This window comes from Ambystoma mexicanum, chromosome 3q, assembly GCF_040938575.1.
Source record: "Ambystoma mexicanum isolate Mex_15411 chromosome 3q, UKY_AmexF1_1, whole genome shotgun sequence".
Lineage (NCBI taxonomy): Eukaryota > Metazoa > Chordata > Amphibia > Caudata > Ambystomatidae > Ambystoma > Ambystoma mexicanum.
Window position 1 is genome coordinate 527,675,665 of NC_090926.1, and position 15,992 is coordinate 527,691,656.

The window sequence follows — 15,992 nt, forward strand, 5'->3', positions numbered from 1 at the left end:
AAAGTGTCCACCACCCTGTGCCAAGAAAACCTTTCCTCTGTCCCTTACACTAGAAACTAAAGAATACAGCTGAAAAGTTCTGGTCCCCTGAGAAGGAATCCCTTCTCCTGGATTATGATTCCTGGTTTGTTGAAACAGTTCCCAGCTCTTAGAACAGTCTTGTTTCACACACATTGTCAGGGGGGAATTGCTCCCTTCTCCTGATAGTAAAATTCCAATCAATACTTTCTCAAACGTTGTCAAGGGGAATAGATCCATGCCCCTGATAGAAAGGTTCCAAACAATACTTTCTCACACATTTTCAGTAGGAATGGCTCCCTTCCCCTCATAGTAAAGTTCCAAACAATACTTTCTTGGTGGGCCAGGAGAATGTCTCCCTTCTCCTGATGTCCGGTCTCAGAAAGCCTGAGGGAATGGCTCTCTTCCTTCGCTCTTTTGGGACCCTTCTACCAGTCTGTGTTACCAGTAGAATGACTCCCTTTTCCTGGTATCTTGTTATCAGTTATTTACAATCATGCTCTTCTTTTCAGTTGGCTGCACACCTAAATCACCCAATTCTGAGTGTTACGAGGATCCACAACCTTGGCTTTTCTCCTTCTTTTATCTGGCTGACTTGGTTCACATCCCTGCCAAGTACCGCCACAAGGAAGATGACTCACATCACTTTCTTGCTTTGGGTCCCAGACCCTGGTTCCTCTTCTTCTCTCAACTTGCCCACTTGATTCACTTCTCCGACAAGTACGACCACAAGGAAGATGACTTGTATTTTGTTTAGGATACCCGACCCTCCTTTGGCTGTAAGTGAGGACGGACATTTGTTTTGGACGATGGACAAGCACCCTAAGTTTGGATGGGAGGGAATTCCCTCATAGATATGGATAGGGAGAGATTTTTCTTTTAACTTTTGAATAAACACCATTGAAATGTCCTCTATGAGTCTGACTCTTTTTTATGGTCTGCCACATAAACAAGATAGAAATTTTACTGTATGGGTGTAAAACACAGCAGCTTTTATTTTTAAATTATTTTTTAAACAAATTAACAACATTGCACGTGTTCCACCGAAGGCATACGTAGCATTGTTGCACTGACACAAAGCGATTGACCCTATTCCAAAAGCTAGTATAAAACTCCAAGGAGAAGCCAGCAATAATAGCATTAGAAAAATCCAACATGTAATATTCTCAAGCGTGAGCTCAAATGGGCATCTTAACTAAGATAAGCAAAGTAGCAGTCAAAGGTCTGGGATTCCTGTATATGTTCCCTTAATAAATGAATTATAGATATCTAGCAAACGAAGCGAAGGCAGGTTCAGTAGAGCAGCATGTCAAGGCTTGTGAATTTGTATTCAGAGGCTTTGACCCCCGAATGATTGCTGTATTTAAAATGTACCTCTTGCAGTAGTTATGAAAATTGTATTTTTCAATTGCAGCCGATTGGGATTCATAGTGACATTCCAATTGCGCAGCTCACTCCTCTGTCAGGGTCTCTCATACATTTGCAAGTGTAAGCCCTTTGGGTAAAAGGCACGGGCACTTTAGTCTATTTCACAGAAAGATATTTTAAATACCTCCCCTCCACCACAATCACCACAAGGAGACAGTGACGAATGGTTCCTGCTAAATTAGAAATGAAACCTCGAGACCAGGCATTTGGGTGAGATAATGCTTCATACAATGTTGTGTCAAAATAAAAGTAACATGAGACCGCTCACTATATTAAACTGTTTTTGTTCACGTAGTGTTCTTTTCTATGTGCTCTTTGTGCATTAACCAGGTCGTTCTTCACCTGGCTTTCATTATTAGCACAGTATTAATACGAGCATTGTGTATATTTTAACTAAAGGGTCGTAGTCCATACTTAAAATACTTGTATCTGGAGGATGCTCATTTTAGCTTGTTTTTTGAAATCTGTGACATAATATTCATTGATACTGGTGAAATCTTCTGAAGTCTGACGCAGCATAGGGTCAAGGCAGCACTTCAATGTTGTGGCTACTGGCCAGATGGGGTCATAAGGACCACAACACCACAGCTATGAGAGATGTATGACAGGCGATTTCCCAAGTGACGTGGCATACAACAACTTTACTTGAATTGCATGTGGAGGATGTGTGTCTGAAATAGCGTCTTCTTCCTTAGTTTTATGGAGTAGGTGTTAATATGCAGACTCTACATACATTGAAATGCATGTATGGAATTTGCAAACATTGACAATGGGTCTTGGTACCCTGTAATATGCTGTCCATGTATAATCCCAGGTGGCATATCAGAGCATATTGTGTTTAGATCAGTGACTGAAGCTGAGGCCTCTGACATTATTGCTCAGTTTAAAGATACCATCAGCAAAGGTGATAACTGCACAGCTACTCTGGTCAAAGCTTGTGCGCCTTTGTTGGTCCCCCTCAAAATGAAGTTTATTAACAGCTCCTTCTCAGAGGGATGTGCACCAGATCCAGTAAAACAAGCATGGATTACTCCTCCACTAAAAAAGCCTACCCTAGATCCTAATATCGCTGCTAATTATAGGGCTCTCACTAACGTACCATTTTTATTGAAGATCCTAGATTGAGATGCATATCTTCAGATTCGGGATAATCTTACTAAACAGAACATCTTAGGTAAGTCTCAATCAGGTTTTAGACAGGTGCATGGCACTAAGACAGTCCTGTTGGATCTAAAGGTCAACATCATGCAAGCCACGGACAAGGTTGTTATTGTTTTACTGATGCTATTGGGCTTGTCAGTTGCTCTTGACCTAGCTTTTGACCATCCTGGTTGACAAATTATTACACTGCATGAATGTCTCGCTCTTGGTAGCTAAATGGATGCAATCTTTCCTGTCTGATTGATCAGCCAGATTGTTCGGTGGTGCGGAAGCAGCAGATGCTGTTAACGAGCCTTACGAGGTGCCACAGGGTTCATGTTTATCACCAACTCTGTATACTGTCTTCACTAATCATCTTTTTGAGTTATTGGACGCTAAGGGCATTATCTACACCAATTATGCAGATGACACTCAGTGCCTTATCCCAGGGGATTATAAGAATTATAAGGATTCTGAAGCCATGAATGAGGTTTATTCCCATGTCCAGTATTGGATGGATCACAATGGGATCGTGGGATGGCCTTAAACGACTATAAGACAGACTTAATGCTAGTTGGCACAGCTTTTAGAATTACAAAGTTAGGCTCTGAGCACAAGAATTTTGTTATAGCAGGTTTTACCATTGTCACAGCAGAGAAAGTAAAACCTATTGGTGTTTATCTAGACTCATAACTGATGTCAACAATACTGTTTCTTCATCATCATACCATCTTAAATTGTTGAGTCAAATCAAACCCTTTATCCAAGGATAAATCTGCTACTTTGGTGGGAGCAATTATTGAAGCTAAACTCGACTAGTGTGGCAGCCTGTTATATGGAATAAGCAAGGGAGATACAGCTAAACTGCATGTAATACATAATAGTGCTGTACGAGTGTTTCAATGTCTGGGAAGGAGAGATCACATCTTTCACACCAGATGTGCACTTCACTGGTTACCAGTGAACGTTTGGGTAACCTTTTGACTTCTCACTCTTATGCACATATGCCTATTTGGAAGTAGCAAGAGTTACTTATCTATCAGAAAGTATCTCATGACTACCTGAATGGAGAGCATTAAGGTCTAACTTCACCAACTTGTTGACTGTGCTAAGAGCTAGTCTGGTTTCAGGTGGACAATGTGCCTTTGATTTTGCAGATCCTAAGCTCTGGAATAATCTGCCACCTAATTGGCTGGGTCGTTGGTGCTTGGCTCCGTTCAAGAGAGTATTGAAAACTCACCTTTTTTCTTGATTAGCTCCTGGTAATTATAACTTTTCATATGCGATCTTGAAATATAGCAGGTTGGTGCTTCTTTGGTTTTGTCCATGTGTGTGTATGTGTCTGTGCTTATGAGCACCCTGATGCTTCTGGCCTTATTTGTCACTAGACAAATAATAAATAAATAAATGGACAGTGACAGATTTAGAATCATCCACACCACTCACCTATCTGGATCAGTTGAAGAGGAAGAAATGTGACTGCCTTGGTGCCTAAAAATGCACTGAGTGGGCAAAATGAGTTTCTTTACCCTACTGTGCCCCTTATTGCACATTTGTAACCTGAGAAAGAGCAGTGGCCCTACTGTCAAACTGTAAGATGTCCCAGTAATAAGCAGGGATGAGGTGATAGAAGGCATAACAGCGTGACAACAGACTCTTCACTTGGGCAGAGCTGAACAACTAGCCCTGCCTGTGTGGGTAGCCATTCAGAACTCCTTTGATTCCCTTTGATGCTTCCCATGCTTGGTATGATGAAAGGGACGGTCCCTGGCATGTTGTTGATTTGACTCGTTTTGTTAATGATGTCTCTTCCTCCTTGTAAGACACATTTAGGATGTTGGGGTGCCTTGACCTGTGTTGCTCTGGCTCCTTCACTGCAGGACCTTTGATGAAATGGGTTGGAAGGTCCCTGCCTCCGCTGATACATCCATTATTTTCTAGTAACTTTCATCACCATGCTGTAATGGCCACTACACTATTGGAGTGAAAGAAACGGGCTGTAATTTATACTCCGAGCCATGCAACATGTCTGCCTGTGCCTCTCTCTCCTTTTTGTGTTAGATGACTCCAAGACCATAAAGCAAATGATTGCCATGCACATTCCTGTCTCAAGACATGGTTAAACCCATCTGCACCCATCCAGAGCATTAATGGATCCAAAAGCATGCGTGACTACTTCGACAATTCAAACAAAAATAAATGTCAAATGTTACATATATCTTAGGAATTGCTCCAAGTCTCAGAGATGGTTCAAGTGTTTTTATTTGAATTCTCGGGTCCCCAGGTCATCCGCCTCTCTCTTTTCTAAACCTGCTCTCAGGTTTGTATACAGTGCTGATTGAGTGAGGACCTAAAGACAGAATGCTTTATCTGTCTAAACTCACTCGGCGACATCCTAGACTGTGCACTTCATCCAGATGGTAGTATTCCAACAGGAGTAAGGGATTGTACCGTCCAGACACACTGCCTAATTTGGTCTCCTTTCTATCACAACTATCACACCTATCACAACGTTCTATTACACCTGTGTATTCCTCTCTCTCTCACTTTCTGATGGTCTCCTTTTGAGACTGCCCCCTCCTATTTCACCCACCTTCACTCATTCTACACTCTATCTCTTCCTCCTCTGTCCCTCTGATATCTCTCACTCCTTCTAAGCCTCACCTACAACCTATGATGTTACTACTTTCTGCATTACACTACTACTTCCTCCTCCACACTACTGCTACCCCTTCCACACTACTATTCCCTCCTACACATTACTACTAATACTACTCCACACCCACTTCTACTCAAACACCAACCTTTTACTCACAGAGGCATTTTTTTCACACTCTACACTCCGTCTCTTAAAACCGTGTTTTACTCTTTCACACACACACCCACAAAGCAGTACCACTTGCACTCACTAACTAATACCTCACTTCTCCCAAAATCATCTCCTCAAACCACTCCATGGTTGTCCCACCTGTTTGTCTCTTGGTATGCCATCTAAACCTCCTCCAACCTCACCCAAACAACCAACACCTTCCTGCTTCCTTCTGCTCATTTCAACCCTCTCTCTTCTTTCTGATTGGTGCTATAACCGTGGCTTATCTGGTTTTTTCTTAACCACCCGGGTGGGATCTGTGTTACAGACTGGTTTAAAATGTGGGTTATACCCACTCCCTTTTCTCGTCATTGGGCTGCCATGCTACAGGAATGGTGTCCTTCGCTGCACTGTGTTAAATGTGTTTACTGAAGCAAAGGCAATCAGTTTGAGCAACCACTGATCTCGTCCAAGATGTTGTAGTCTAGTGGGCCTCTCTTGACTCCTACTTGGGGATCCTGGGGCTGGCGAACAGTGTGTGGGTTAGGGGACTGCTGCATAGGAGCTTCAGTTCGTCTCTCTGTTCTGTCCTCTCCCCTGGTGCTGATTGCATAGTGTACGCATGCGTTGGCTTCTGTGAAAACAGAATATCTCTCTCTGGTTAGTTTCTTTCTCTGCTAGAGTGCTCACAACTCTCTGGGTGGGGAGCTGATGGTTTGCCTCTTCTTCTTATGGGTGTTCAACTTCCAGCATTGTGGGTCATAGGCATTGGGTGATTCAATTTGGTACTGCACATATACAGTTGGCACTTGGGGAGGTGAAAGGAATTGGGCTCCTCCTGACTCTGAACACAGGGAGGGGAAAGGAATTGAGGACCTCCATCTGGTGTACGACAGGCAATCGATTTCACACTCATCAAAGATCCCACTGTAGCCATCCATCAATACACTGACAATACTCAGTTGTACATGAGGATAAAAAGCTCACAAGACATCAGTCACCTCCATGATTACCTAGCCATCATCCAGACCTGGATGTAGACATCCTAAACAACAAATTGAATAGTGGCTCAATGATATGTGCTGTGAATGATTTAATGTGCAACTCTCAGTATTAGCAAAAATGTTAGGCTTTACCATTGACAGCAGCCTGCCCTTTCAGAAACACATAGCCAAGAAGTCCCAAATGGCATGGCTCCAAATCTCCACCCTTTGCAAAATCAAACCCTTCCTCTCACCGGCGAACATTAACGGGTGAAACTCTTTCCTGAAGTGGCTCCCAGCAACTCAATTGGCTCCCCTAAAAGCAGTCCATCACACTGCACCATGTCTTGTTACAGGTACATGACATTTTGACCAAAACATCCAGTCCTACACAAACTACATTGGCTTTCTCTCCAGGCTTGGATACTGTTCAAGACTGCATGCATCATCTACAAAGCAGTCGCAAGCAGCAGACTAGCGCTCCTGGCAGCTGAGCTTCACATATCTGTTGGTAAACACTCCTCATGCAGCAAATCGACCAAAATGCTTGAATCACAACTTGCACACAAAGAGAGGACAAGCAAACAATCCTTCTCCTGCCACTCACCTACCCTTTGGAACTTGATCCTGGTATCAGGTCGAAATGCCCCACAATTCTCTAATTTTGCAAATCTCTCAAAATGTGGTCTTTAAAAAAAAACACCCAAACAAGGAATAATCTCTATGGATGTACAGACTGATGCACAAACTGTAATTCATAGGGCTGTGCTTTTATCCATGCAGGTGGTGTGCTACATCACAAACATAATCATCCAGCCACTAATCCCACTTCTTGAGTGTTAAGCAAAACCATGCAAAACATTATTTCCCAGCATTCCCCAAACATATCTACCTTCCCTTAAAATCTGTTAATACCTTTTCTTTAAATGCAGGCGTTCATGTCAGATTTTGTGCTCAACCAAGTTGTGTGTGAATGCCTATTCAATCAATATACTATAATGCTAATCTCTCATTCATATCAGCAGGTGGTGTACTGTGTCTCACACCCAATCACACTGCTACTAATGCCATTGAGTGATCAGCAACACAGTGCAAACATTTTTCCCAGCAAGCCCCAAACACTTTTCCTATATCTGTAATGTGTGATAATTAATTTTAAAAACAATTCAAGTATGCTGTCAGCTATTGCACTCAACCAAGTTGTCAGTGAGTACATGTTCAATCAAGCCACACCAGAGCAAATTCCTAATCCATCCATTTAGGTAGTGTGTTTCATCATGCACTCAATTAAGAAGGAATTAATCCTATTAACTGATCAAGAACAGGTATAGACCACTTTCATCCCAGAATGCTACAAACATTCCCTCATCGTTGGCTAATACATTTTAAATTATTTTAAATTTTCATGTCAGGAATTCCACTCAAACAAGTTTGGTACAAGTGTGCATTAACTCAATCCAGCTCAGAAAAACTTCCTCCTCTATCTGGCTAGGTGTTATGTTGCATCACAGCCCTGCTCAGGCCTACTCCTCCTTAGAGTTCCTAGTTTGCAGATTCCAACTCTCCCCCAAATCTTCTCTACTAATGGACACCTTCTATTAGCCAGCAGGTCAGTCCACTCGATTCCTCTCAGAATGGGCTGACCTGGCCTCATCCCTACTTTCCTCCTCTTCTCAACCCTTCCTGAGGGGTGATTTGAACATCCATCTGGACTCTCCTGTCTCCTCAGGTCCTTTATGCAACCTCTGTGACTCTCTCGCGCTCTCTATCCTCCCTTCTGGCTCTGCGTTAATTGTGGGCAATACCTTGGATGTTCTTATCTCTACTGACATCCCTCTCTCTATCCCTCTCACTACCTCCCTCTCTTGGACTGACCACTCATTTCTCTCAACATACCTGAAGCTCTCCTCTCCTATTGCAGCACATTCAGCACAGCGACTTGGCTTCAAAGTCACCAGACCCATGAAAAAAGTGACAATGGCTGCCTTTGCATCTGCCTACTATCCTCCTCCCATTCCTGCGGCTGACTCCCACCTTGACACAGCCCTCATTAACCTCAATCTCTCTATCTCCAACACTCTTGACACTCTTGCCCCTGTCATGAGGGCCCGACTAAAGCTGTCCAGAAAGTGCAACTCTTGGTAAGACTCTGACCTGGCTGCCCATAAATGCAAGTTTCGGGCAGCTTAGCGGAAATGGAATGCATCAGGCGAACCATCTGACAAACTGGCCTTCCGCCTCCTTCAAAGACATTATTGTCTCTCCATCCGCACCAAGACAACAGTCTTTATTCAAGCCTGCATCTCTGTGGCATCAAACAACACGGCAAAACTTTTCAAAGTCTGCAAGGAACTGGCCAATCCTGCAGCAACCTCTTCTTCTGTCACATCCACCCAGGAACTTTGCTTGGCCCTGGCTGCACACTTAACCACAAAAACCCAACACATTCTTTCCACCCTCTCTTCCACACCACAGCCCCAGACTTGGCTGATCTCTGAAATCTATCCTTTTCCACTGGAGTTTTCCCAACTGCCCTTAAGCACTCCCTTGTGCACCATCTGCCGACCCCTCCATTCCGGCAGACTACCGCCCTATCACCATCGCTCCTTTCCTGGGCAAACCCCTGGAGAAAGTGGCTATCTCTCAGCTGAACCTCCACACTGAATCTATTGGTTACCTCCATGAACATTAATCTGACTCTAAAGCATACAGAGGCACAGAACCTGCTCTTCAGAACACCCGTGATGACCTGCTCTCAAATCTTCACACTAACACTCCGTCTGCCCTGATTCTCCTTGACCTCTCCTCTGCCTTTGACACGGTTAACCACAAAATCCTGATCGCACATCTATGTGACACCCTGGGAATCACAGGGTGGAACTCTGACTGAGCCTTTTACTCTCACTCTCTCAACCTGTGGCATTCCCCAGGGACCTAACCTTTCCCCCTGGTTCTTCAACGTCTATATGGCTGCCCTGGCTTGTGTGATTGCCACTTTCACTTCTAACTTCCAGTGCTATGTGGATGACACACAACTATATTTTAGGCTACCCTCAACCGCCTCCTCCTCCTTGCTCATATCTTACTGTCTGTCTGCTATTCAGTCATGGTGTGCTGCAAACAACCTCTTCCTCTATGCCAGTAAGACTGAGAGACTGAGATCTTTTGCATTGGGACCCCTGCTCCTGCTTTCCCACTTTCACTCTGGCCGGCTTCCCTTGGCCCTGCACCCGCAACCACCTTCGAGGCAAGAAACCTTGGTGTCATCTTTGACTCCACTCTCTCCTTCTCCTCTCACATTTCGGACATCTCTTAAAAGTCTCTTAGCTACACCTCCTCAGAGGTACTCTACCATTTCTCAATTTCCCCCAGAGGCTCAAGATCCCTGGTACTCTCTAGGTCAGACCATTGCAAAAACCTCTTCCTCAACCTCCCTTCTTCGGCCCTGAGCCCTCTGCAACTCATCCAGAACAGAATGTATCCTTGGCCTTCACTGGCTCCCTGTGGCTGCCAGGATCAATTTCAAGACCCTCTGCATTGTTCACAAGGCTTTCTGGGGCCTGGGACATTCCTATCTGCAAGGTTGCCTACCTAAATACTGTACCTGCCGAGCCCTCTGCTCATCTACCTCAAAACTTCTATGAGTGAGCCGGTTCGCCATGCAGAGATTTGGAGGGAGGTCCTCAGCAGGTGCCTCTCTCTGGAATAGTCTCCCTGTCACCCTCTGTCTTGAGACAGATCTCCTTAAATTCTGGAAACTCCTCAAGACCTTCCTCTTCTCCTCTTACTTCTCTCTCCCTCTACTGTGCTAACCTAGTTCTCTGCTCTTTCCCTCTCTCCCTCCTCTTCCTTATAGCTTGCTGACTGGCCGCCTGGTGCACCTCAGAGTCTCACAGGTCTCCGGTACCCCCGCCAGTCCCCTTTCACACTTGATCCTGGCCCTACACTCCACCCACACTCACTGCACTTGAGAAAAACCAAGAGAGTGTCTCTCTCTGCACTTACCAAAGTCACAACCGACCGGCTGCCCTTATCCTCCCACTCCCTGTGGACCTTCTGTACACTTGCACGATCTTCATGCACCGCGTCTGAAGTTCGTCTGTCTGTTCTCCCTTGTCTTCATCCCTTCATTGCACTGTATAAAACTGCAGAATTACCAGCAGGCCTATTTGCTGTATGCCAAACTGTTACATGTATTTTTTACGCACTTACTCTGTCTGTGCAGAATATTATCGTCTCAGAATTTCAAGGGATCTGAGCAACTGTTGTTTTTTCCCCATGTTCCCACCCTCCTTGAGCGCTTTGAAACCCTTCTGTGGTTACTAACTTATCATCGATGCCACCCATAACATTTTATTACTGCACACCTCTCAAACATTTACTTTTTTCTCAATGTTTGTATATATGTTTGAAAAAAGATCAAGTGCTCATGTCAGCTATTCTGCGGAACCAAGTCAGAACCAAGTTGTGTGTGAGTGCATGGTAATTCAAGTTGCTTCAGCACAAATACCTCCTCTTTCTAGGCAGATGGTGTGTTGTTTCATAGACCTAATCACCCTGCCACTAACACCACTGACTGAGTGACCAGCAAGAAACAACACTTTTTATCACAGCTTGCTTCAAAAAATCGTTCACTTTCCCTCAAAGCGAAATATGCTTTTTAAATGAAATTCAAGTACACGCAACTATTTCACTTATCCAAAAAGTGTTTGAGTGTACATTCAATCATGGCAGCCTAACACAATTATCTTCTACATACAAGAAAGTGATGTGTTGAGTCGCACACCCAATTACCCTGCCACTAACTCTCCCTTCTTTCAAAGCATGCTAATACATTGAAAAGACATTCAAATACTTATGTCTGTTATTGCATCAAACCTAGGTCTATGAGTGTATAGTCCGTCAAGCAACCCAAGCAAGCATCCCTCACTCCACTCTGGAACAAGTTTGTTATCACCCCAGATCTAGCCAACTCTCTCCTCACCTCACTCCCAATACTCTCCCCACAGGAAGGGCCACCTCCGATCAAACTCTTTGATCTCTGGCTCTTATGCGCCCTCGCTCCCATGAGTACAACAAAACGGCCCTTTCAGAAATCAGGAAGCACACCTAGGTGGTACACTGCCTATCTTAAATTACTGAAAACCCTCAAGCACCATCTGGAATGGACCTTGAGAACCAAGTCTACTGCCCAGAACAAAACCACCCTATCAAGACTAACCAAAGCATATAGATTGGAAATCAGAAAAAAACAAGAAAGCATTCTTGGGAACAGATTTTTAAACTCTTGCAACCCAAGCAAGGAACTGCACAGAATAATTTCTGAATTCTACTCGCCGGCCTGCTCTAACCCCCTGCCAGACATCTCCCAATCCCTATGTGACACCTTATCAGAATACTTCCACAATGTCTCTATTAACTGACAGGCCGCTATCATCTATAAATTGGAACACATGCCCATGCCTCCTACCAACCCACAGCCCGACCCACAGACAAAACCCCCCTTCGATACATACCTTCACCTCTTTCTCTCCAATCTCACACCAGGAGTTCCTCTCGATCCTAGCACAAAGCCACCCATCAGGCTCCCCTGAGTACCCCTGAGTACCACTGCCCACCCATCCTCCTCTAAAACATCCTAGCCTCACCCGATGCAGGCAGTATGGCACGCTCAATCCTCAACCACTCCTTAACATCAGAACCTTCCTGGAAGCCCTAAAAACCACCTACATCAAACCTCTCCTCAAAAAACCTATACTTGACTCACTCCTCCCCCAGAACTACCGGCTCATCTCCAACACCTACTTCATGGCTAAACTCATGGATTGCACAGCATACAAGCAGTTTGGCCTTTTCACTGAAGCCAGCAACCTCCTGGACCCTGTGCAATCTGGTTTCAGACCACTCTGAGGAACAGAATCCCCCCTACTGTCCATCTGGGATGACCTAAAAAGAACAGTGGATGCATAAGGCTGTCCTGTACTCATCCTTGTTGAACTCTTTGCCTTTGATGCCATCAATTACACCATCCTCCTAGACAGGCTACACTCATTCGAATCAAAGACCCTGCCCTCTCTTGGATCTCCTCTTTCATCTCTAATCGCTCACACATCATGCTAATCTACATGTTCTTCTCCACCTCACGACCAGTAATAAAAGGGGTTCCACATGGAGCATCCCTATCTCCCTTCCTCTTCAACGTCTATCTAAACCCTCTCCCCACAATCATCTGCTCCCAGAATCTTTCCTGCTACAACTATGCAGACAACACACAAATCATCCTTAAAATCCCAAAATAGCCTATTTCCAATGATCCAGTTATGTCATCATGCCTCTTGAAATTGACTACTGGATGACGACCAACCAAATCATGGTCAATCCTGGGAAAACTGAAATCCAAGTGTGTGGGAAAACAGCACTCCTCCACCAACCTATTCCCTGGCCGCAATCCCTAGGCCCCCACCGCAACCTCTACCTCAGTGGAAAAACCTCAGATGTGCACTGGAAACAGATTTATCCCTCTCCCAAAACATCAACTCCATATTCAGAACCTGTTTCTTCCATCTATGCATTATTAGGTGTATCTTCCCTTACCTCACCCATCCTCAACGTTTCTCTGTCATCATCTCCATCATCCTCTGACGCTTATACTACGCAAACTGTCTTTGTCTAGGTGCAACAGAGCTTCAGCGAAGGTAACTGCAAAGATTCTGAAACTCTGCAGCCCGCCTGTTCATTATCCTAATTCCCAGAGAACACACCATGAGCCCTACACTAAGAGTCCTCCATTGGCTCCCTATTGGTCAACAAACTACCTTTAATGCCATGTGCATCACCCTCTGGGCCATCCACAACACTGTTGTCCCTCACTACCATCACTCAAGGGCTCTCACAGCATCTCTCCTAGTTGATCCACACTACAACTCCTCCAGACTAGGTGGATCCTCTTTCTCTGTCCAAGCGTGGAGCATCTGGAACTCCCTTCCCCTGCACATCTTCAATATTGGCAATCACCTGTCATTCAGAAAGGCCCTCAAAACCTGGCTTTTCCTTCCATCTACTTGAAACCCTCTTGCAGTCTACACTGTTGATAGGTGCAGAGAAACGCTGACCCAACCACAACAATACTCCTATGCACCAATAGCCCACAGATGCCGGCGGCGTTCGCGGCAGCACAGTGTGACAAACTATCATCACCCACTCACCTCTGCCCCTGTCCTTCTGGGACCCACTTCCACTGCTTAGACTTTCGTTCCAGGGAGAACATGAATAGCAAGACAAGCCAATTGCATTAGACCAAGTAAAAGAACATCACAGTCGAACTCCATACAAGCTTTTGGTACATATACCTCACACCATGTCTGTGGCCATGTTATTACGGTCTAGCAGCTCCCATAGTCATCCATAGTCATCCACACTGAAACCTCACACACAGCGGCCATTAGATACAGCAACAACTTACAATAAATGTTGGTCTAGCTGGGCACACATCGATTCTGCAGCACTAGCACTCTATCCTAAACCACCAACAGCACCCACCCAGATGCCTGACCTCCGGGCTGGAGCCTAGCCAGCCCACCTAAGTCATAAAAACCTGGAAAAATGCACACATGCATGTTTTAATTTAACTCTTAGAACATCCTACATTCGGACTGCTGTCACAGAGGGCATTCCAACCAAAAGCGGATTGAGGCCATGCAAATGGGGAAAAGGCACTATATACATGTCAAATACAATGCAATACAACATGATCAAGCCCGTTTTAGACAGGCCGTGTAGACAAAGTGCAATTTTTCAACAAAATCAAAAAAGCTTGCCATGACTGCATTCTTCAAAGAAATACAGATAATACATTTTACAAATGTTTGCACACATATTATGATATCCTGTTCAGAGAGCAGGATGCGGGTTTGTTATGCTGAAAAGCACATGGGGCAATGTTAGGGCCTGTTGAGAATAAGAATTTTAGCAAGGACTCGTTGAAACCAATGCGGGTATTAAGTATGCTGAGAAGCGCTTTGTGGGCAACATCATTGAAGGCTACAAAGAAGTTGAGCCAAGTTTGAATGTAGGGGTCAATTTTATCAATGATGATGTGCACGCCATTGATTAAATAGATAGTGCCCGCTTTGCTGCTGGATCTTGCAGGCCTCCAAATTGATATATGTCTGTAGGAGGTTGTGTTCGATGATATTTTCATGCAACTGTTTACTGTATGATCATTGAAAGAAAGACATGTGTGAACTGCCAATAGTTTTCCAAGTCAACTAGCTATAGTAGATTGCTCCTTCAGGAAGGGAAGGAGTATGCTGGTCTGTAATGTGTCATGGAATTTGTCTTGAGGATGGGCGGCATTGATTATGTACCACAATGGTGAAAGTCCCTTTCTATGGGTAGGTCCGATGATCATGGCTGGTATAACGTTGTCCCACTAGGTGGTTGGATCAAGGGCTCTGGGTATGCTGGCCAGTTCTTTAAGTGTATGGTCCGTAGGTTTTTTCACTTCAGCATGCTCCGTGGGTGAGTACGTGGGTGCGATACCTGTGCAAAGTTTAGTGCTATCAATGTGCTGCCTCATTACATACATGTATTTTAATCTGTGATTAAGTTTCAGGATTTTGCTAGTGGATTGATTCAATGCTGAGCGAAAGCTTTAAAACAATACATAGATCTTAGTACACGTTGACATTTGATTTGCCTATGCAGTTTACATTTTCAGCCAAAGCTATATGCTAAATGTGGCATTGATGCTATTAATACAACTATGATATATTTAATAAATCATTCTCAGATTTAAAATCGCTTCCATTGTTATGCAGAGTAATTTCTTCAACATATTTTAAAGTCTGATCCACATTTAAATATGTTTCGATATAGGAGCCAGGACATGTTCATGGGAATAATTGGATTAGGGGTCTGAATGCTGTCCATTGGTGGCACTGATTAATGTTAAGCGACTGCTCAAAATTCAGCAGGACCAACAAAAAAAGACTTCACTCCGTTATCATGACTGTCATTTTCTGAATTGGAGTTGCTAATATAAGGAGAGATGCATCATGTTACATACATTTCTTTGCAAATGTACTTTTCCCAAATGGTAACCATAAATCAGATGCATGCACGCTCTGGAATGTTCATATTTGATTAATCTGCTAGGCATTTTTGAAAAAGCTCCAATTTTATTTGTGTTGGGGTCAGCAATTCATCATGTGTGGTTGACACCTTTAGTCAACAGCAGAAGTTACAATGCAGGCTTACTCCCCATGTGGGGTGAGCAGGATGGTTGGTCCAAAGCGCATGAAGACAATGCACGATATTAGGGAAAATGCTAAAATACGCCTCTCTCCTTGTAATGTTAGCTCTGCATATTGCATTGCAAGTGGTGCTTAATTACAGCTGGAACTACTTGTTTATTGTTATCATTTGCTAGATATGATAAGAAGCCAACCTCTTCTACTATACGCATCTTAACAACCTTCTGGAGTCGACAATTGCAGCTTGGTTGACGCCAGTGTGTTTAGGTACAGAATTTATGAACGGGTATACAGTTCCTTAGATGATGCTCAAATGTTATTTGTGCATGGGCAATCACGTTAACTCCAGTACAATTCCAG